The sequence below is a fragment of the Saimiri boliviensis genome, chromosome 5 (assembly GCF_048565385.1).
Source record: "Saimiri boliviensis isolate mSaiBol1 chromosome 5, mSaiBol1.pri, whole genome shotgun sequence".
Classification (NCBI taxonomy): Eukaryota; Metazoa; Chordata; class Mammalia; order Primates; family Cebidae; genus Saimiri; species Saimiri boliviensis.
The window spans coordinates 80,047,353-80,072,366 of record NC_133453.1 but is presented as its reverse complement, the minus strand read 5'-3'; the positions used below and the strand labels follow the sequence as shown (position 1 = coordinate 80,072,366).

The window sequence follows — 25,014 nt, the reverse complement described above, 5'->3', positions numbered from 1 at the left end:
AGGCAATCCCCTGTCAATTTGACTTTCAAAAATGCCATCTTTACCTTAGCTTTATATAATAGTATAATTTGAAATTTTATTTTAGATAGCAGTGACATTTTTATTTTAGTTCTTAGATAACTAAAATAGTAAAACTGCTTTTTCCTGAGAAGTTAGTACGTAATTTATAACCTTCATTATACACAAAATTAATTTGACTATAACAGTACACTTTTCAGTAATCTAGGGACCAGGTTTTCTCCTTTTGACATTGATAATCTCCAAATACAAACAAAAAGTTATTATAATTCCCTCTACCATTCTCTTAACTATAACATTTGGTCAAATTATGTATTAACTTGTCATTTCAAATATGCTTCATCCATTTTCCTCAAAATTTTTATTATTTTCTGAATTGCATATACTTGTCCATGTTTTACTCTATTGGCAATGCCCAAATATTAAATAATGTTGACTTTCATTGAGCTGTTTTTCTACTCATGTATCTTAAGTTTGAAGAAAGTATTTTCCTTCTGTTTTCTCCTGGCCAAATACATAACAAAATACCTAACAGGAGGTATGCCACACCTTCTCTTCATTATTATAATTTTTTTCTTCTACTTTTAAGTTCAGGGGTACATGTACAGAATATACAGGTGTTACATAGGTAAACATGTGCCATGGTGGTTTGCTGCATAGATCAACCTGTCACCTAGGTATTAAGCCCAGCATTCATTAGTTATTCTTCCCGATGCTCTCTTTCACCCCACCCCCACTCTAACACGCACCAGTGTGTGACGTTCCCCTCCTGTGTCCACATGTTTTCATTATTCAGTTCCCACTTATACTAAGAAAATGCTGTGTTTGATTTTCTGTTCTTATGTTAGAATGTTCGGCATAATGGTTTCCAGCTCCATCCATGTCCCTGCAAAGGACATGATCTCATCCCTTTTTTATGGCTGCATAGTATTCCATGGTATACATACCAAATTTTCTTTACCTAGTTTATCATGGATGGGCATTTAGGTTGAGACCATGTCTTTGCTATTGTGAATAGTGCTGCAATGAACATATATGTGTATGTATCTTTATAATAGAATGATTTACATTCCTTTGGGTATATACTCAGTAATGGGATTGCTGGGTCAAATGGTATTCCTGCTTCTAGATCTTTGAAGAATCACCTCACTGTCTTCTACATGATTGAACTGATTTATACTCCTATCAACAGTGCAAAAGCATTCCTCTTTCCCTGCACCTCACTAGCATCTGTTGTTTTTTGACTTTTTAGTAATAGCCATTGTGACTCGTGTGAGAAGTTATCCCATTGTGGTTTTGAGTTGTATGTCTCTAATAATCAGTGATGTTGAGGTTTTTTTCATGTTTGTTGGCCACATGTATGTCTTCTTTTGAAAAGTGTCTGTTCATGTTCTCTGCCCACTTTTTAATGGAGTTGTTTTTTTCTTATAAATTTAAGTTCCTTGCAGACTCTAGATATTAGACCTTTGTCAGATGGACAGACTACAAACATTTTCTCCCATTCTGTAGGTTGTCTGTTAACTCTGATGACAGTTTCTTTTGCTGTGCAGAATCTCTTTGCTTTAATTAAATCCCATTTATCAGTTTTTGCTTTTGTTGCTATTGCTTTTGGCACTTCCGTCATGAAATCTTTGCCTGTGCCTATGTCCTGAATGGTACTGACTAGATTTTCTTCTGGGGTTTTTATAGTTTTGGGTTTTACATTTAAGTCTTTAATCTATCTTGAGTTAATTCTTGTATACGGTGTAAGTAAGGGGTCCTGATTCAATTTTCTGTGTATGTCTATGTCAGCTCTCCCAGCGCCATTTATTAAATAGGGAGTCCTATTCCATCACTTGCTTTTGCCAGGTTTTTTTGAAGATCAGATGGTTGTGGTGTGCGATCTTATTTCTGAGTTTTTTTTTTTTGAGACAGAGTTTCGCTCTTGTTACCCAGGCTGGAGTGCAATGGCGCGATCTCGGCTCACTGCAACCTCCGCCTCCTGGGTTCAGGCAATTCTCCTGTCTCAGCCTCCTGAGTAGCTGGGATTACAGGCACACGCCACCATGCCCAGCTAATTTTTTGTATTTTTAGTAGAGACGGGGTTTCACCATGTTGACCAGGATGGTCTCGATCTATCGACCTCATGATCCACCCGCCTCGGCCTCCCAAAGTGCTGGGATTACTTTTTTTTTTTTTTTGAGGCAGAGTCTTGCTCTGTCACCCAGTCTGAATTGCAGTGGCGTGATCTTGGCTCACTACAACCTCTGCCTCCTGGGTTCAAGCGATTCTCCTGTCTCAGCCTCCCAAGTAGCTGGGACTACAGGTGCACATCACCATACTCAGCTAATTTTCTGTATTTTTAGTAGATACAGAGTTTCACCATGTTGGCCAGGCTGGTCTCAAACTCCTGATCTTGTGATCTGCCCGCCTGGGCCTCCCAAAGTGCTGAGATTACAGGTGTGAGCCACCGCACCTGGCCTATTTCTGAGTTCTTTATTCTGTTCTATTGGTCTCTGTGTCTGTTCTTAGACCAGCACCATGCTATTTTAGTTACTGTAGCTTTGTAGTATACAAGCATAAAAGTACACAAGTACTTTTATGTACTTTGAAGCTGGGGAGGCTCCTGTGATGTTCTCTTTGAAGTGATGCCTCCAGCATTTTTTTGGGGTGTTTTTTTTTCCTTATTGTCTTGGCCTTCTCTTTATTATAATATTCTTAGTTTTTATGTGGAAGAATGAAGACCCTCTGTGACAATGCTCAGAGAAAATAAATTCCTTCATAGTATAAGGCCCTAAGTATACATCCTAAAATTTTTTTTAAAGAGTTCTAGGTCTTACCATGTTGCCCAGGCTGGAGTGCAGTTGCTATTCACAGGCAGATCCTAGTGCACTTCAGCCTCTAACTCCTGGCCTCAAGCAACCCTCCTGCCTCAGCTTCCTGAGTAGTTGAGACTACAGGTACATGGCAATCTGTCCAGCTTGAACCTTAAAATTTAACTTGCCATTTAAGAAATCTATTTGTGCCAATAAACTCTGCTTTTCCATATTTTTATCCAACTTCTTAAATTCATTAAAGGCAGGGAGTTAGGCACCACTATTTCATTTATGTATGCTAATTTCATATAACTAAAAACACAGCAGTATCTTGGGTCTGAGTCACATTTGGTTTATTAGTCCCATATTGTACATCCTTCTCTATTAAGACATATATTGGAGTCTCATAAAAGGCAAACAGGGTTCCACTCAGCTTATACAGTAAGATAATTTTTAGATCAATATGAAATACTATACACAAATACATGAAAACACAAGTCTAGAACATTCCTTTAGCTATCAATGTTTTAAATGAATTTATTTGGTTCTCTAGTTCAATCTGTATATATAAGCTATATTTTAAACAAGACTATAGAGAGAAATCATCATTCACAATCTGCCTTAGATGATAGAACTTAATTTATAAAGCTACATATTTATTATATAATCATGCTCAACTTATTTTAGTCTTGATGGACAAAGAATAACATGAAAATGACTTACATAATATCTTCAGATAAAAGTAATAAGCCCACTGAAAATGAAGCTGGTCATATATTAGAGAAAACTTGGTCAATAAAAATCTTAATATAGTAAACAGCGAAGCAAAGAACTATATGTAATTTCATAGAATCCAGCAGAGTGCCTTCACCTAGTAGTTTTTCAAGTATTTTCTGAGTATAAAATGAATTTTTTACTTCATAAACAAGTTTACCACATAATTCCTTTAACGTAATGATTCACAAACCTGGCTGCCTATTAGAAACACATGGGGGATCTTAAATATATATAAACCTGTGACAAGGCCCATCTCCACATCAATTATATCAGAATCTCTAGGGGTGGGGATGTAAACATTAACAGGTTGGGCACCCCTCCAGGAGATTCCAGGGAATCTCTGCCATAGAGCTTTTTCAAGCTTCAACATTGCTGGATTATAACAATTTTGAAGTTCAAATGAAAATAATAATCAACTAACATTCACTGCCTTGTTGACCCAGTACTTGATGTTAAAAACGCTGTAAGACTCACTAAAACAAACAAAAACTTAAAAAGAAAGAAAATATCTGCTAATGTAAGGGAATGGGAAAATATCTGCTAATATAAAGAATAAGAAAAATATACAGATAGCTTGGATAAAAAGGTCCCATAGGAAGAAGGCAGGAATATAGAATTCATCATCTTAAGCCCCAAAAGCCAGGCAGAAAAATAAAAAGAGAACAATTCAAACAAGTAACAGCAGGTATGTGTAAAGGCAGCTTCTGTAACCTGAAACTGACAATGAAAGACTGGAATAATTGAGGTTCTGAATAGTTACACATTGGCAAGCTAAGTGTATAATGCATTATAAACTATCTACCCTATGTCCAGATAAGCACTCAGGATAAGAGGTGTCAAGGACAGTTGTGAGAACTCCCAGCTATCTTCCTGTCACAACAATGACAGAGAATCTGAAACACAGATCTCTCTTTTCCAAGAGTCTTCTGCTCCTCCCCGAAAAAACCTTCTCATATGGGCTGGCTGGCAAGTGTGCTATAACTAGAGTAGGCATACAAAAAAGTGGTAGGGAAAACAGGACCTCCACCCCTCCAAAAGAGTTTCTACACGGACATGTGACCACCTAGGTAAGTCTCTCTACGCATGAATCCCTTGCTAGGTAATTCTTACCATGGCCTATCACTTCTTGAGGCTCTACCTCACCCATATCCAGCGGGGGCCAGATGACAGGAGGGAAGCTGGGCCTAGCAATGGAACCTACTGCCTCAGCTATCCAGGAGATCTGAGCTGTAATATGCTGTATTATACTAGGATAAATGAATATCCACAAAATTCTGTTTCAACATTATGTCTAAGGAATGATTAATAAGCAGATTTGAACAAATAGCGAGACTTATTAGGAAATAAAAAAGAAAAACTTCTAGAAAGGGATAATGTAGATTTCTATTAACTGCTTAGATGGAGGAATATCTCCTGGTACTTGGGCAGTAACTCCACAAAGAACAGGGTCAGCCCAGTCCAGAAAAACTGCAAACCTTCAGGAACAATACTATGAATACTTGAGCCACAGCTTAGAAGAGAAGGCCTGCCTTTCAGAAACTGTGTATCTGTAAGAATACAGGACCAAAAAGGGACATACCATTACCATAATGTCTTATTCTCCTCTCCTCAATTTTTAACCTTGAAAACTTTCCTTTTTGGGGTCACAGACAAATAATAGAGAGTACTGAGTTCTTTTCCACCCTCAGTATTTTGTGTCCTAGAGTGAGAGGAGGATAAGAGAAAGGAAAAGAGAAAGAATGATTCAAGTGAGAGAATCTAACAGCAAGATAAACTATCCAAAGAAATACAGGTCCAAAAATTGGCACTACTGGTGGGACTGATGAATACCCCATCACTTACACAAAAATCTCTTGTTCAGTATCAGGTGTAAGAGTTTATGGAACGGGTCAACATAAAAGTAATGGTATTCCTACTAAGTTATCTAAACTATGTAAGTTTTAGATTCATGGGGTCCCCAAATAAAGTCTGGGGTAATAACAAAACAAGACCTTCTAAAAAATACTTCTTAGATGGTCATCATTAGATGGTCATCATTAGATGGCTGCAAAAGACAGCTAAATGGTTTTGAGGGAAAAAAAACTTGAGGTTTCTTGTGTAAAATATAGCCTGATACATTAAAGTGAAGTACAAAACTTGAAGAAATATGCTCCAGAAAAAGTTTATTAGGCAACAGAAGAACAGCTGATTTAGTAATGAAAATTAGGCTTCAAACAACTATGAGACTGAGGAGGTTAAAAAAAAATCTAAACAATTTTGCAAAGAAGGAAGGAAGATAAAAAAGGGGAACCCAGGAAGACAACAGGCAGAGATACTCCTCAGTTGTTTAGTTCATTTGCATTTAGTGTTATACTAGAATAGATCTGCATGATAGGTCTAAGCCAACAACATACTTTAAACCAGGCATCCCCAAACTTTTTACACAGGGGGCCAGTTCACTGTCCCTCAGACCATTGGAGGGCTGCCACATACTGTGCTCCTCTCACTGACCACCAATGAAAGAGGTGCCCCTTCCTGAAGTGCGGCGGGGGACCAGATAAATGGCCTCAGGGGGCCGCATGGGACCTGCAGGCTGTAGTTTGGGGATGCCTGATTTAAACACTCCTCTATCCTGTCTAACAGGGTTACTCACGGCAAGGTCCGGAGTGGCATCTTGGGATGACTGATAGATGTAGGAGACTTGGAGAATAAGTCAGAGACACACACAGAGACACTAACTCTAATCCTCTCTTTTTAATAGAACAAGGAAGTCTTTCAAAGTCAATAGAAACATTACAACACCCAGTAAAGGGGAAGATTCTTTACACTAAAATATTTACATCCAAGTCGATATAACTTGGGAAAAAACCAGCTTTTGTTTTCATTTTAGTATGGAAGCACCAAGCTCTAGAACAGACTCAAAAAATGGCAATAAAATTAATCAGATAGCTGACAAAATTATATCTAGAAAGAATATTAATTCTAACTTTTAGGTGAAAACTAAGACTTTGAAAGGTGTTTCTTTGAAGGGAAAAGCAGTGGTCTCCCTAAAAAATTTCACATATACTAGAGTTTGCATTTCAACTATACTAGAGTTTGAAATTCATTTGAATTTCACATATACTAGAGTTCCAGAAAGTTCTAAGGCATTAAGGTTTTTTGAATGTGTGTCTACTTGTGTACAAGGGATAATATGACTTGGAAAATTAGATGTGTTTTTCAATCATTGCACTAAGATATTAGAAATCAAATTAGATCTAGGATTCAATAAAGTCTTCCCACCATGAGAAGCAATCTAAATTGAATAACAAAAAAACTTCAAGAGAAGAAAATGATACGGGACAAAGTAGGTAAGAGTTATACAAAAGTATGATTACTTTTAAAAAGAAGGAACTTAAAAGTTTTAAAAAGTGAGGTTCAAAAGAGACCATATTGTTTCAAAATGGAAGTAGAGATGTTCTGAAATAAAAGTAACAGCACTATATATACTTTATGTATGTATGTATTTATGTATGTATTTAGACATATAGTCTCCCTCTGTCACCCAGGCTGGAGTGCAAGTGGCATGATCTTGGCTCACTGCAACCTCTGCCTCCTGGGTTCAAGTGATTTTGTGCCTCAGCTTCCCGATTAGCTGGGATTACAGTCATGCACCACTATGCCCGGCTAATTTTTATATTTTTAGCAGAGATAGGGTTTCGTCATGTTGGCCAGGCTGGTCTTAAACTTTTGGCCTCAAGTGATCCACCCCCCTTGGCCTCCTTAAGTGCTGTGATTACAGGCATGAGCAACATTGCCCAGCCTATATATCTGATTTTGAATATGGACTATTACCCAGCCTCATAAATACTTCCATCATAAGTTCAGCAGGTTCCTTGAAATGAAAGCTGGCTTTGACATTTTCTTATCTTCTTTAAATTTTCTATTTCACCTAATTTTTAGTCACAGTGACTCCTTACTTTCTTGCCAGATCAGCAGTGTCAAACTAAAATCATTTAAACTATTTATCTAATTATTGAATTTGTATTCGGTAAGTTATTCAAAGTTATTCAGTTTGTTACAATTCTGTGCTGTATAGACTATTGAAATTTTGCTTTTAACCATGTGGAAACTTATTTCCCAAAAGATTTCTCCAAGTCTAACCTTTGTTAATGATTTAAACACCCTATAATCTCATTCCCAGTTCCTACTTAAGATTCAAATTCATATTAAGGCAAATTGTCTCACAGATTTGCCAAAAAAGAAAAAAAAATTCCATAACCTATCCATGTCAATTTCCTCAAAACTGCTGGCTATTTCAACCTCCCTATGCATTACACACTCTCGTGTATACCCCCGATGAGAAATTTAAAGAAAACTTACAAGTAGCCTTCCTTTTATTTTCAGAAATTACTCTCTGATGTCCTAAATAATATTCTCATCAGGATGACCCATTATATCAGTTATTACCATTTATTTCCTTATTGAATCCACAAGTGTGATTCATTACTGTTTGTGATATTATATATCTCTCTTAGGTAAACTTGTAATTAAGTCAAAAAGTTTACCTATTTTAATATTGCTCCCCATTTCCTGGGTCCTATGACCTTATCAAGCCAGTGAAATAAGCCCTGCCTTTTGGCTTAGTGGTCTCTCACTGATCTTTGAAAAGGTAGGTAAATATTGTTCTCCTAATCCACATTGAATTCCAGAATTTATATAGTAAGAGTGATTTTGAAAATGCCGAATGAAATGACTACAGTTCTCTCACTTATAAAATATTAACATATATGAAGGAAAATAAATTGACTAAAAATAATATATTGGAAATGCTTGCCAGTCAGATATAATTGAGTGATTTTACATTATAATGAAAAAAAGGCAATTAATAAATAGATATCTTAAAACTAGGCAGAAATACACTATTAATTCTAATTGCTTGTGGAAACATCCTTTTATAACATTGTTCCTAGGGACTAAGAAATTCAAACTCAATGACCATGTTCTAGAAAATATTACAAACCTGGGGTTACATATAACCAGAAGGCTTAATTTTTTTTTAATTCACTTTAAGAGGTGGCTGTTTACATATACATGTGTTTTCACCCCTAACACAAACGGCTTTTTTTTTTTTCTCTCTTTTAGGAAAAATATTCTGTATGTGCTGAAGCCAGTATTCATTCAGCTTAATCTTTTACATTCACCATACAGAGTAACAGAATAAAATCAGTGTCACAGAATAAAATCAGTGTAACATAATAAAATCAGCGATCTGAAAAACAGTTCTGTGGTTCCTCCAAAAATTTAACGTAAAATTACTACATGAATTTAAAATAAAGATTTGAACAGATACTAAACACACTTACACCCCTCAAAAGATGAACAAATGTGATATATATATACATATTTACATAATATATATTTATATGTACAAACATGTATATATGTACAAATATATGTACATAAGTACATTTTATATATGTATAAATATATGTATATATGTACATATATACATATACCTATAAAATTGAACTATAAAAGGAAATGAAATTGTGCTACATGCTATAACATGGATGAACCTTGAAAATTCTAAAGTGAGATAAGCCCAACCCAAAAAAGGACAAATATGAGATTCCACTTATGAAAAATATGTAAAAGGAGAAAATTTGCAGAGATGGAAAGTAGATAGAGGTTACTAGGAGATGGGGGATGGTGAGGGAAACGGGGAGTTATAGCTTTTTTTATTTCTAAAATTTTTTTGAAACAAGGTCTCACTCTATCACTCAGGCTGGAGTACAGTGGTACAATCATAGTTTACTGCAGCCTGGGCTCAAGGCCTGAGTAGTTGGGACTACAGGCATGTGCCACCATGCCCAGCTATTTTGTTTTATTTTTGTAGAGAAGAGGTCTCACTACATTGCCCAGGCTGGTTTTGAATTCCCGGTCTCAAGTGATCCTCCTGCCTCAGCCTCCCAAAGTGCTGGGATTTAAACGTGAGCCACAACGAGGAGTTATTATTGCTTAATGGTAGAGTTTCTGTTTGGGATGATGAAAAAATTTTGGAAACAGACAGTAATGATGGTTGCACAGCACCGTGAATGTAATTAAAGTCATTGAATTGTATAGATAAAAATGGTTAAAATGACAAATTTTGTGTTACAGATATTTTACTGCAATGTAAAAAATGTAATATATTGAAAGCTATTAAATTATATACTTTAAATGGGTGAACTGTATGGTATGTGAATTATATCTCAATAAAGCTATTTTTAAATTTTTTTTTTTTTGAGATGGAGTTTCGCTCTTGTCACCCAGGCTGGAGTGCAATGGCACGATCTCGGCTCACCGCAACCTCCGCCTCCTGGGTTCAGGCAATTCTCCTGCCTCAGCCTCCTGAGTAGCTGGGATTACAGGCACGCGCCACCATGCCCAGCTAATTTTTTTTATATTTTTAGTAGAGACAGGGTTTCACCATGTTGACCAGGAGGGTCTTGATCTCTTGACCTCGTGATCCACCCGCCTCGGCCTCCCAAAGTGCTGGGATTACAGGCTTGAGCCACCGAGCCCGGCCTATTTTAAAAATTAATGTTTCAAGTCCTTCTTCAGTGCTCCAAGATAGTGTTCTAGTTCCTTTTCCTCAAAGGTCATTCTAGTGACCCTTCTCTTACTGTCAACTCATAGTATTTTACTTACATATCACTCATTGAGCAATTAATCTTATCCTCCTTTTGACAGCTCTGGTGTTTTTTAATTACTGTAACAAATTTAATATCTGATTATGCATTGATTGTAAAACTAGATTAGTTGCTCAAATTATCAAATCATGACTCATTTAATATTTGTACTTTATTTACCAAACTAGATTAGTAGTAGTGCAGACTTGTCAAATCAGGACCCAGTAGCCCTCCATGTTTTCAAATTATCAAAAAAAAATTCAGTTTTATACTTGCACAAATACATTAAATTTTAATAATAAATGTTAAAGCAAACTATTCCAGAAAAAATTAATTAGAATACTCATTGTCTGGACATTTCTTTTTGAGACAGAATTTTACTCTTGTTGCCCAGACTGAAGTGCAATGGTGTGATCTCAGCTTACTGCAACCTCCACCTCCTAGGTTCAAGCAATTCTCCTGACTCAGCCTACTGAGTAGCTGGGATTACAGGTGCCCACCACCACACCCGGCTTATTTTTTGTATTTTTAGTAGAGACAGGGTTTCACCATGTTAGCCAGGCTTGTCTCGAACTCCTGACCTCAGGTGATCTACCTGCCTCGGCCTCCCAAGTGCTGGGATTAGAGGCACGAGCCACTGTGCCAAGCCTCTCTGGACATTTCAATTTATAAAGGATATGTCAGATTTAGTTCAGTATAATTATTTAAAACTAGGCAATAATAAAATACTATGAACAGAACATTTTTTCTGATCAGTCATTTCTTTTTCCCCAAGTGAATCAAAGACATCGTCCAATAAAACAAATTTTAAAAATAAGTGATATGCAAATGTTTAACATATACAGTACTACTTTTATGACTAAGTGGAAATACTCAGGAAATATAATTCTAATCATAAACAGAATTAATTAAAATATGAAATTACACAGGTAACTTAGTTAAAATAAAGAATGTTGTAGGTATCAACCAACATTTTTGTTTATTTAAAAAACCTGTTTAATGATGACAGTGACCATAATATAAGTTATACTTAAAGAAGTTTTTATGATAATAAAATAAAAGCTTCGGAGAAAGGCATAGGAAGAATGAATACATCATTTCTGTTCCTTTGAAAAAATAGCATAAAATTTTGAGAAATGTATCAAAACAACAGATTTAGTGTAAAGTTATATATTTATAAAACAGAGATACATAGACAAGGTAAATTTTCTATCTATTCCCTTAGTATATACTTAAAATTACCATTTAGATTCATATACTATTTTAATCTACAAGTTTTCTAAAAAAACTGATATTTCTATGCAATTTTTCTGAATGACTTGCTCTTAAGTATCTTTAAAAACATCATAAATGTAAATGATATTAACTTATATGAAATAACTTCTATTTTGATCCAGAAGGCAAAAGGTTTAAGTTTTTAAAATATGGCATTGTTTCCTCAAAAGTAAGTATGTTTCAAGGAACAAACATATATTTTTAATCCCTACTGAAGTTGAACAACTTATATTCACTTTTACAATGAAAATACCCACCGGCATCTTAGAGATTAACGGTCTTCCAATTAGAAACACAGCTATTTAGCAAATTCACTTGTCTAAAAAACAGCCGAAAAAGGAAAGGAAATAAAGATGGTCTCCAAGCTGATAAAAATGTATGGATTAAAACTCATTCTTCATTATTTAGAACATGTTTGTGCCCTTAATCTTTGAAGTTTTAAAATTTATACATGATGCCAACAAGTTTGGGTTGATTCCCAAGGTCACAGCACAGTAGAAAGAAAAAGATGATGATAATAACAGCTGTAATTTTCTAAGCACTTATTAAGCAATATACACAGGGATGGGAATCAGGAGTAGAGGGAGTGTCTATAATAGTAACTATAATGAAAGCTCTGTAGTTACTCAAAGAACAACAACAAATGGCTTGATTCCTTGATCAAGAATCTACAAACCTTATGTCCCAAGGGAATCACTGTGTTACACTACAGCAGGCATCCCCAAACTTTTTACACAGGGGGCCGGTTCACTGTCCCTCAGACTGTTGGAGGGCCACCACATACTGTACTCCTCTCACTGACCACCAATGAAAGCGGTGCCCCTTCCTGAAGTCTGGCGGGTGGCCGGATAAATGGCCTCAGGCGGCCGCATGCAGCCCACAGGTCGTAGTTTGGGGACGCCTGCACTACAGAATGATGACTAACATTAAAAAAAAAAAAAAAAAAAAAAAAACCTCCTTGAGACCTCAAACAAAAGTCTAAAAAATTTTTAACTTTAACATCATACATTTTTAAAATAAGAAGCATGCTCAATGAAATTTAAAGACCTTGATTGGAATCCAGGCCTACCACCTGATATATCAATGACCACAGGCAATATTAATCTCCCTCATACTCAGTTTCTCCAAATGTAAAACAGAAATATTATTTACCTTACAGTACTATGGTGAGAATCAACATATATAAAAGCAGATCGTATACAACTCATGAAAACAGCAGTCAGTGAAATACTCTGAAAACTCGACTACCCAGAATAATTTTGTTCTTTGAAATATTATTACTTTTTAAATGTTTCTACTTATTAGATGTTTAGATGTTACATTCATTAGTAAATACGTAAAGTAGATAACGCCAAGATTCATTCAAGTATATAGCAAATGCTCTCAAATTTCACTACAAACTACCTGTTTGACTAGGTAAGTCCAATTTATTCTTCCATCTCAATTTGGGTCGTTCCCACTGTGAAAAGCCTTCTCACATCTCCACTTGCATATCTAATAAACATTTTGCTCTTCCACATACAAAGCCAAAGTCCTGATTCTCCATCCTCATTTCAAACTTTTTCCACCTGAAATTCTTCCCTATCTCACAGCTGATGGCCACATCATCCTTCCAGCTGCCAAAACCCTTAAAGTCATCTTTTCTCCTCTTTCCTCAATCTTACATTCAGCCCATCAGGAAATCTTTTTGGTTTTACCTTAAAAACATCCAGCATTTAACTGCTACCAGGCCACTAACTTCTGTCATTTAGATTACTCTAAGAACCTTCTAACTGGGAGTCCATGCCTCTTTATATACAGTCTATTCTAAACAGAGCAACTAGAGTGATCCTTTTTAAAAATACTGAAAGCCCTGGAATGACTCCTCAAAGTCCCCACTGAGGCCCTACATGAATAACCCACTCACTCATTTCCTTTGACAATACTTCCTCTTACTCTCTCTCTCTCTCTCCATACCGTACTCACAACAACAACCGTTCATTTCCCTGAGCAAACCAGTCATGCTCCTACCTCATGCCCTCTGCCTGGAAGACTTCCCAAAAGTATTCACATAGCTGACTTCCATTGTTTATCATTTATCTCCACTCCTACTATATGTGCCACAAAAACAGAGACTTTTGAAAGTTTTATTTACTGATATTTCCCATGTACCTAAAACAGCACACCAAAATGCAAATTAAATATGGAAATAAAATGATATATTAGATATCTCTCCTTTGCGCCACCTTTAGCATCCTGTACTTACCTACATTTTATCAGTTATCACATTGTACTGTTTAGCCTATTAATTTTCTGCCTCTTCCATTAGACTGTAAGCTTCTTGAGACAAGGGATTTTACATTGCTTTATAATGCTATTGCCTGTAATTTCTTAAAATGCCTGACACTTAGGTACTCCATAATATTTGATAAATTAATGAATAAAATAAAACCATCTAAATCAAATGTGTAAGCACCTTTACTATCTCCAAAATATAAACACAATGGTTAATGGTACGACACTGGAGACTGTTCCGGATTCTGAATTGTGTTTGTGTTTTCAGTCTGGCTCTGGTATGTACTGGCTAAGGATCTTAATCAAATTATTTAAATTCTCTACAATTAATTCCTCATTGATAAAATGGAATAAAGGTACCTCCACCTCATGTGATTATTATGAATATTAAATGACAAGAGAATGAGCCCAGAGGTTTGCGTATAGTAAGCATTCAATAAATGACATCAATTACTTGTTATTGCAAATTAAAAGAGGCATTATTATAACTTTGATAACTTGATTAAGTTACAATACTCACAAACCTTAACCTTTAGAATCTCTTCAGAATATGCCAGTAATTTATATCCAAAATTACTGAGTTACCTAAAATTACCCCAATAAGCATTATGTGAAAGAAATTACCTTAATTCTTTCAACAAAAGTAGGATTCTATTTACATTATCCCATTTTTAACATTCCTAGATGTTAGGTTCTATAATATTCTTCAGTAACTACTTTCAATTTTTCATACTCTGAAGTTTTCTTTTTATATAATCAACATACCTAATACTACAGCTTAAAAATTAAACATTTTACTACATATATCACCTACACTTATATGTCCATAATATATACATATATACATTTTTCCCTCTACTCTGAACAATTTTACTTTCAGAAATAAGACTTTTGAGAAAAAGTTAAATAATGTTAAGTATATTTGTCATTCTTTATTAAATCACCTTTAGGCTTTCTACTTCCCGTTTTAGTAATGTATCCAACAACATACGTATATTCCTATGTATATTCCTTTGATAGTATTATATTAAAAGATTGAGCAAAACTAAGAGTTCTCTTCCAAATTAAAGAGACAATGTAAAGGTGTTTCTTTTAAAGTCATAAATTTTAAAAAATTATTTCTGTCTGTTGTTACTGCTAATGTTTTCCTAAGTGCAGAGTCAGTTCTCCATTTTATAAAATACTTGTGAAACTCATTTTCTTTGTAGTTTGTACCACTATAAAGAAATAAACAAACATACACATATTACCTAAGCACTCACACGGGCAGTAGACAAGAAAACTGAAGTAAGCAGTTTAAATGATTGTCCCAGGACCACAGATGGCATGACGGCCAGATTTAGGATTAAAACTAAGACTAAGAAGCTCATTATTCCCTTCTTATATTCTGAATACTTAACATTGTTTTTATATCATAAGGATCTCTTTGCTAATTTAATAAGTTAATTTCATAATTAAAATTATCAACATATTTTGAGAATATATGTAAATAGAATTATGACATTTATCAAATCAAGATAAAATTTGAGTTTATCCAAAGTCTCTGAAAAAAATTAATCTATTTAGTATATGTTATTTTTAAAATTTTGCTTAGAGTGCCAAGAAAGTGGCAGCTTAATATCATTATCATTTAAACGTCTTTAATAAAGCTAATTTCTTTAACCAAAATCTATAGTATGTGTATGAGCTGGTTAGATTCAAGATACCAAACAAAAATACTTTTTCATTTTAAAAAATCCTCCAAACTTAAACAGTAGTTTCTACTCTAATTGTAAACTGTAACTCAGGATATATTTAGAAGACATCTATCTATGAAAAAAACAACGTTAAAAAGTAAAGAAAACACCAAATACCCTTGCATTTACGGGAGAAAAGACAGAGTACAACATTAACAGCAGCTTACTGTGGAGAGTGGGTTTAATCAGGAAGTAGCCATTATCCTTTCGATTCAGAGCAGTGACAGCACTCCAAAACAACAAGCCGTGATATTTTTCACTTAAAAGGCATGAAAGAATACCTACTATTGTGTTCTAGCTTTGCTGACCCCAAAGGTCAGCATATGTCTTTTATCAAAAGCTAACATGAAACCATAATCCAAGTAAGCATTTACAATGCTCTATTTGTTGAAACACCTAAAATCTACCTAACACAACCTCTCTCTCTCTGAGTTACTCACAAAACATGGCTGTCTTATTCAGAGATTAGCAATTATTGTAATGAGATACTGTCGGAGAGGGTCAAATAGTACTTCCTGCAGTTTACACATCTTGATTTCCTGGTAAACAAACTGAAAGGCAGGTGGAGCACTTAGATCACCAGCAAACGTGAATGCTCACGTGATAAAACTAAGCCAGGTAAGGTTGCTGTCTCAAGTAATCGTTCTTTTCTTAATTTTATTAACGTCAAACAGACAATAAAGATTCTTCCTTTTTAAAGAAGGGTTTATTCCTCACATGCAAAAACTCACATGATAGGAATGCTTGAAAACTGGCTCTGTTTAAAAGCATGTTTCAAACACTTCTGGCAGATAAACTATAAAAACAAAGCAATGCTAACAAGATTCTTAAAAACAAGTAAGAATAACTGCTTTAAAAGCCCGCTAAACATAAAGAAAAGTCTTTAAATTTCAGCTGCCAAAACAAAGCACATAAAAGAAATTTCTTAGTTATAATAAGGACGAAACTTAATTTTTTTTGTGATCAAAGCACAAGTCTATTTTTTTATTTGGGCAACTTCCTGCAAAATAAGACTGCTTTATAATTTATGTGTCAGTCCTTGAAAAAAAAATCCTATGAATCAGAAAGTTTACATAATTTGGAACTACTCTCTACATTATTTTAAACACATATTTCAAAAAGAAAACAAACCTTAAAATATTTAACCTGTGAGCATTTTTTAAAACATTGTTAGTTTGAAAACTAAGTTTCTTTGCCCATAGTTTTTTTCCCCCAAATTGCTGTTTTTTTTGCTCTCTGAAATTTCCAGCATAGTTTGATGAGGGCTGACTTAAATTAATCATGGGTATGAAACAAAAAACCCAACTCCATTAAAATGATAAATTAATTTACTACTTTAAAAATATCTAGATAATTTTGTAAATCCACAAAATTTGCATTTATGTTTAAAATTCTATATTTACTAAGGCTATGACGTATATATGTCCTACTATTCTGAACACAATAAGCTTTAATTTTAATGCAAAGAGCTCTTAAGACCACTTTTACAACCATATAATCACGTTAACATATTAAATTTATACTACTTAAATTAAGTTTGTATCTATTCAGTTTGCAAAATAAAGTTCTAATGTACCGAAATAGAAAACACAACAAAATGGAATTATAATAAAATAACAAAAAAAAAAAAACACCCAGGAGAGAAGACTGAGCCAAGGGTATAGAATCTCAGAACAAGTCTCATTACATATACGTAATATGTCATGTCAAGGAGTATGTATTCAGTATCGAACCGCATTAATTCAAGTTGCTAACATCACTAATCACCACCTTTACTACAATGACACATGAAATAGGAAATTTTCAAAAAACTGTGACAATGAAGTTAACATTTCCAGCTGAATTTCTTGGTTACATTAACATTAAATAATTTAAATACCATAGTAGTCACATGGAATGCAAGCACAGTTCTTACTTCTTTTACAGAAAATTTAAGATGTAATTCCTACCACATATGTATCTTTAACTATGTAATTCATACACCAAAACAAAACAAAATTTTAAATAAGAAAATTATTTCAATTGTTTCAATGGTTTATGACTATCTTAATTTCCTATGTGTCAAATTTAGAGCATGATGAAATGAAAACATAAAGAGGTACAGCAAATAAATTTGACATTTGGTTTCATTCAAGGTGGCTTTTATCAAGACTCAGTAAGTTTTGATATTGAGTTTACAATTCAGTCAAAAGGTAAAGAACAAATACCAGTTGGAAAAAGACTTGTGCTCAGAGCTGACAAATGAGGAAAAATATATCTTTTCCTTCTCTTGGGAATATTTCAGCCTTACTTTTCCTCTCAGGCATTCTTTAACTGGACCTAGTAGTGCTACATAGACAAAAAGCTTCGAGTGAATTCCCCTGCCTTCTGGAAAGTCCAAGAAACCACAGAGATAAGTTCTCCATATTAAGAAGTATGTACAAAATGAAGTGGAAGGCAGAGGGAGAAACAAGAGGAGGAAGAAAGTTTTCTACTTCTTACGTGTTTGCCTTCTGCTACAATAAATAGGTGTAGCAAATATATCCCATCTTATTATTATATTCAATCTTATTCCAACATAATTTAAGATGACTTTTATGAGTAGAAGAACAGAATGCTGTCTTTAAAACTAATATGAATAAAAGGGAAAATAAGAGGAAACAAGAAGGATGAAAACACAGGGTAAAATTGGAACAAAGAAACACCTATCATAAGGTCTTGCACAAGTCTATGATGTGGGTGGTTCAGCTCCTTAGCAATCAGAGTAAAGTGGGAAACAAGATCAAATTACAAAATTCTCATTCTCTATAAGATGTAATTTACAAGCAACCTCCAAAGCATTCTCTAGTACTTAGAATTGAGAGTCGTTTTTAAAATAATTTTCAAAAATGCAACACTGGACCACACAATTGTTTTCTCAATAGAATCTTTACAGCAATTAAAATAAGTTTGACATAGTTTCTATATAATGTTTTCTTAGCGTGAGCTAGAGTGATTACATAATGAAAGATTCCCAAAAATAAGCCATCTTGCTAGGAAGTCTTTTGCAATTCTTATCTGGATTTTTAAACAAACACTAACAATTCCCAGGATCTTATGTTAAATTCTATTTTCAAATTCCAAATTGATATTCTATTTTCTAAAGTCAGGTTCTTATGCCAGATGAGTACATAAAATGGGATAACCAGGGTTCCAGGATCAGGCAAAAGATAAAACATTGGTAGGTAGGTCCAAACAATTAAAAGGGACCTTTCTTTTTAACTAAGAAGAGTTCCTCTTTTCATTGGTGATCTTCCTTCCTTGATCCTGCCCAGTTTGGTATTTCTAACTATAGTAGATAAATTTGACTGTCTTCACATTCAGTTTGCATTAATTTAGATTCATATTTGCATACTTTCAGAGCATTTACTTTTTGTTACTGGTGGAGGGGAAAGACAGAGAAGTTGATATAAAGGAAATTTCCTATCTCTTATTGTATTATACGGGAAAAAACAAGATCTATCAGTGATGTCAACCCACATGCTACCATGGTATAGTATCTGGACTCAACACTGACAAAATATAACAATGATGCATTCTGGTTTTTATGTCAGGTAAATAGGTTGTAGCAAATCATATCTTCCTTATTACTGGGTTGGTCTGTTCTCTGCTTCCTGAGGATCCTAAATTTATGTCCTCCTGCCTCCCAGATCATGCTTATGTTGTTTCCTATCTGTTCTCCTACCTCATTATCAGTTTCAGTCTCATCACTTCCAGGATGGCTCTCTCTCAGACTCTATTTGAAGGGCCCATAAAACCTTTCTCTACATAATTTAGCTGTATATTACTATATAATTATTTGGGGTATCTCCTTTACCAGATCTTGAAATTCCTTCTTTTACATTACCCACCATGAATAACAAAATGCTCAACATGTAGCAAATACTCTAAGTACAAATAAACTTAATATGATGTATTAATAAACTGCTGTATTTCATATTTATAACAGCTCATGTTTGTTCAACATAACTAAGACATTTATTATGACAGCATCAATTGAACCAGAAGGCAAATTTTTACCACATAGTGATTTCTGCATGGTATACAATCAACCCATATTTAATCAAAGCTTGGGTTTTTCTACTTTCAAGCTTGTCAAAATAATTTCAATTGTGAGACAACTTTGGAGAACACTACCAAAAACCAAATCGATTTTGTAAGCTACAGTCAAACCTCAAAATGACTAAGATTAAATGACAATTGTCATCCAATACAGTTTGGTCCATATTTAAACTCATTACATAAAATTCCTGCAGCATAATACTTTATTACCATTCAATGAATTCTTCCAATGTATAGCCACTAAAATTTATTTCTGAACTTATGAAAATTCAAATCTTAGTAATCTCAATATATAATTTTGCTATTGTAAAAGGTAGTAGTCTTTAGATTTGGCATACTATGTATACTTCCTTATCATACTTTCTTGCAATAAGGAAAACCACTCCTAATTATTTAAAAATATGTTAAAAAACATATGCTTAAGTATTTCATATTATCAACTTAAGATTAATTCCATTCATTAAGAAAGTTGTAGAATAATTATCATGGTTACCTTATTAACTACCTTACAATTGTTTACTTCAAAGAAAAAAAGTAGGAAACATATCCATAATACAAATCAAAATGGCTTTCAAACAAATTTAACAACAAAAGAAAAGAATGTTATTCCATTTTCTTTCTCTTCTTTAAAACCAAAATGGAAAGAGTAAGCCAAAGTCAGATACAGATGTATTTTCATTTATTGGAACATAACAGATATACACAGAACCTGTGAGAATACAATATTCATTTTGCTGCAGAAGAACAGACATTGCATAACAATGAGATTTGCTAATGAAATCAACCATCAACCTGAAATACATATGTATTAAACCAAGACCTCAGTGTCATTTTCTTTTTGCATCGTTTGTTCTTTCTTACATTTTTTCTCGACCTTTTCAGTATTATCGTCCTTTAGATTTTAGAACTTATGGGTGAAGCAAAATCAGCTCTATATTACCATGCATTGCTTTTTATTCATCACATTTATTTTTAATGTAAATTCCAATTGTTCTGCTTCTATCAGCACTATTAGTGTACCTTTAGAAAAAAGAAATCAATGGATGCTACCAGAAGAAACAAAGGAGGTTTATTTCTAAAGAGAATTGTTGAATCTCAGGTCAAAAAAATTTTTAATCAATATTTTACATAAATTCTATGTGAAAACTTTAACTGCAAGGTAAGTGCTTACTTATTTAATAAGAAAATAATAATAAACATTTAAAAGTCACTTTTGTAATAATGTAATTTCTTCAGCAATTTCAACTATTGACAATTATTAAATGAAATAATGTAGGGCTAATATAATCATTAAAATAAAAATTATTCTAAAGTTTTTAAAATAAAATAATACTTTTCTCTCAAAATGTTTTACTATCCTGGTGTGCCAATGTTGATTACCAATTAATATTTGTCAAAAATAAGTAATGCTGGGAATTTTCTTAAAGATTAGATTTATGATTTAGTTACAATTTTTAATAAAAGCACAAGACTATGAAAGTATTTAATGTGATGTATCTTTAAAAAAATAAGTATTAATGTACCCCCAGAATCAATTTATATCCTTTTGAGTATAGACTATTTAACTAAAGAGCTATCTATACTATACTACTGGTTGTCCATTTTCACAAATTAGGTTTTCAATCCACCTGTGCTACAGATAAAATAACAGGCTAATCTCTGGTATACAATTGCTACTAATTCATAATAATAAAGCTTTAACAAAAGCAACAAAAAGCAGTACTTATACCAACTGAAACATCCAGAGTCAAACAAAATATTAAGTTTACTATTACAGTTTTATACTACCTTAATGTCTAACCTCAAACAATATCCTGCAAAAACAACCAAAGGCAGTATCAATTATAATTTTGTTAGAAATAAACAATTCGACATTCCTTATTAAATGTAAACTCTGAAAGTTGCCACTGACACTCTCATAATTGTCAAGGCTATTTTTAAAACTTTGAAGGATGATTTTAAGCAAAAAAACCACATAACCACTGAAAAATCAATCAATCTATACACAACAGATTTTCCTTCAAAAATCCAGAAATTTCTATTAAAATATCAAAATATACATTGGACTGTAGTTAAACAGACAGTTTAAATGAGTATCTGTGTGACACCAAAAGCCTGCTTTCACTAGTACAAAAAAAAAAAAAAATCCTAAAACATGGTAATAAGGTTTGGAAGGTCATCTAGCTCATTGCTACTCAAAGTAAAGTCCACAGACCAGCAACATGGAAATTATTTGTTAAAAATGCAGAATTTTGGCCAGGTGCAGTGGCTTGCATCTGTGATCCCAACATTTTTGGGAAGCCAAGGCAGGAGAATCACTTGAGGCCAGGAGTTAAACACCAGCCTAGGCAACAAAGCAAGATCCCATCTGTACAAAAAATAAAATAATTAGCAAGGTGTGGTGGTGTGTGCCTGTAGTCCAAGATACTCAGGAGGCTGAGCTGGGAGTATCACTTGAGGCCAGGGTTCTAGGCCACCCTGGGCAACAGTGAGACCTTGTCTCTACAAAAAATTTTAAAATTTAGCCAGGTACGTTGGCAGGCACCTATAGTCTTAGCAACTCAGGACACTCAGGTGGAAAGATCACTTCAGCCCAGGAGTTTGAAGTTACAGTGAGCTATGACTGTACCACTGCACTCCAGCCTGGGTGACAGAGCAAGATCCTGTGAAAGAAAGAAAGGATAGAAAGTAAGAAAGGAAAGAAAGAGAGAAAGAAAAATGCAGAAACTCAGGCCCCAGACTAGACTTAGTCAGAATCTTCTGTACATTAACGTTTAGGAAGCCCTGATCTAGAAAATGCTTCAGAGAACCTAACAATTTATATACCAATTTCAGTAATTTCTGATATTCTAATAACTCCTTAAAACTCCACATTAAAAGACAATATACAGAGAATAATTTATTTGTTGTACCCAAAGTCCACAATCTACCTTTTGCTTATTCATCTAAAGTCTCATTCATACAGACTACTGATTTAAAATTTGTGGTAATATGAGAAATAAAGGGACATAAATAATATGTTTCTATAAAATATTGGAAAATATTAAATACATATAAAAAACAATAATTTACACCCAGTAAGATTTTAAATTGTTTCGGCAGAAGGGGCCTTTCTTCAAATAAAATCTGTAAAGAAGCCCAGTATGGGCTCGCACTGAGATTACAGGTTCATACCTGTAATTTCAACCCTTTGGGAGACCAAGGTGGGAGGATGGCTTTAGGCCAGGAGTTTGTGACCAGCCTGGGCAATATAGCAAGACTCCATCTCTACAACAATTTAAAAAATTAGCCAGGCATGGTGATGCACACCTGTGGTTTCAGCTACTCAGGAAGCTAAGGGGGAGGATTGCTTGAGCTGGGAAATCAAGGCTGCAATAAGCTGTGACCATGACACTACACTCAAGCCTGGGCAATGGACTGCAACTCCAACTCAAAAACAAAACAACAAACAAACAAACCCAGGATGGCAGAAAATTAAGAACTGCTTTTGGGAGTAGAGGAGGTGCCTAGCAGATGCCAATGTATTTCAAGAGAAGCAATTCACATGGTTCTACAGAGAACAGTCTGACTTGAGAAAAGAAAATTACTTAAGAGTCTAAAAACAAATGGAAAAGCTGTTGTACTAATCACAAAGTTTACTATTCATCAAAGCAGGTTCTCAAGTTTATTCTGTAGTGTTTTAAATTAAGAACACGATTAAAATTACATACTTTTTCTAAGTAAAATTGATATTTTCTTAAATAAATCCAATCGGTGAAGTTAGAAATAACTCAGGTTACCTTTGATTAAATTATTTTAATTAGCAGTAGGCCTATCATATACAAGGCATTATGTTAAATGCTAGTAATACAGATGAATGTACAAAGTACTCTATTTATTGTCTTGGAAGAATAAAATAAATACATGGTAGTCCCAGATACTAAGGAGACTGAGACAGAAGAAGTGCTTGAGCCCAGTAGTTCCAGACCAGCCAGAGCAATATGGAGAGACCCTGTCTCTAAAATAAAGATAAATACTGATCCAGAGGGGACGAAAAAAAAAAAAAAAGAAAAAAGATAAATACATAGAACATACTACCATTTATACCATAAGAGTGGTATAAAGTACTCTGAGAGCAAAATTAATGGAGGATGTCAGAAAAAATCTTTATCAAAAAATGACATCTGAAGTACACTTTGGAAAGTATTATAGGAATTTGGATAACAAAGATGGGTAGGTGGAGGAACCAGGAAAAGAGGCATCCCAAGGGGAAGGAGAACATGTGCTAAGTATCAAAAGCTAAAAAGCACTGGATGTATTCCGAGAATAGCTTGAGGTGACTTCCAAGTTCCCTAATAACAGGAATCACAAGTTGTTCCTTTTATAGCAGTAGTACCTGTAACACCCAAGAGTTAATACACAGGTTGAACAACCCTAATCAGAAAAGCAATCTGAAACTTTTGAGCATCAACATGATGCCACAAGTGAAAAATTCCATACCTGACCTTATGTGACATGTTGCACATAATTATTTAAAATGTATAAAATTACCTTTATATTATGTGCATAAGGTGCATATGAAACTAATAAATTTAGTGTTCAGACCTGGGTCCCCTTCCCAAGATATCTCATTATGTATATGAAAATATTCCAAAATCTGAAAAAATTTGAACTCCCAAATGCTTCTAGACCCAACCATTTCAGATAAGGAATACTCAACCTGACCTGGGCAGCATTGAGAGCTTGTTATTATACAGTGTTTGAATGACTCAATCAATCAGTAAAGTGATAATAGTCTGGCTAGTACCTAGGGCCTATGTAAAAAATAGTGGGAGAGATAATTATTTGGCTGAAAATGTACTTTAAGACCTTATTGGAAATGACCTTAAATACCATACTAAGTGTTTAAATTTAATGCTGCAAACAATGGTAAACTACTCACATTAGAAATATTGATCTAGCAGTTTTAAGGAGGATGAATTGAAGCAGGAAGAAATATACAATAAAGATATTGCAACATTTGATCCCCTGAGATAATTTAGGCAAAAGTTAGGTTGTGTACTAAGGTGTGGCAGAAGAGTGACAAATGAGGAGATAAATATAAAAGTTATTCATGTATGAAAGTAAAGATAATTTTTTTTTTTTTTTACTTCTTGGCTGGTTAGAGAAAGAAATTTAAAAATTGTATTGTAGAAGTAAAATTTATTCAACTTCAAAGCAGACTCTTTATGCAGAAAATGGGAATACAAAAATTAAGCAAATGCCAAAAAAAGTAGAGAAGAAATCCTTTATGCATTCCTCACATATACTGGTACCCTATATAGAAAGAAATTAGGCAATATATAGTAAAGTCAAACCTGGATGCAGCCTATAATACAGTAATTCTACTTCTGGATATCTCACCCAGAAAAGTTCCCATACATGCACATAAAAAGTCATATATATGAA

General features: G+C 34.1%; 1 protein-coding gene across 26 annotated transcripts in view; it reads right to left on the bottom strand.

The window, feature by feature from the left end:
- The window catches only part of BAZ2B (bromodomain adjacent to zinc finger domain 2B), a 423,693-nt gene that overhangs the window by 196,829 nt on the left and 201,850 nt on the right, over positions 1-25,014 (bottom strand). The window contains exon 1 of one of the 26 annotated variants that reach the window (XM_074399605.1): positions 15,675-22,250. The exons of the other annotated variants lie outside the window; for them this stretch is intronic. The gene's annotated coding sequence lies outside the window, so the exon portion shown is untranslated. Of the gene's footprint in view, positions 1-15,674; positions 22,251-25,014 lie in introns of those variants that run through there. 26 annotated transcript variants of the gene reach the window in all.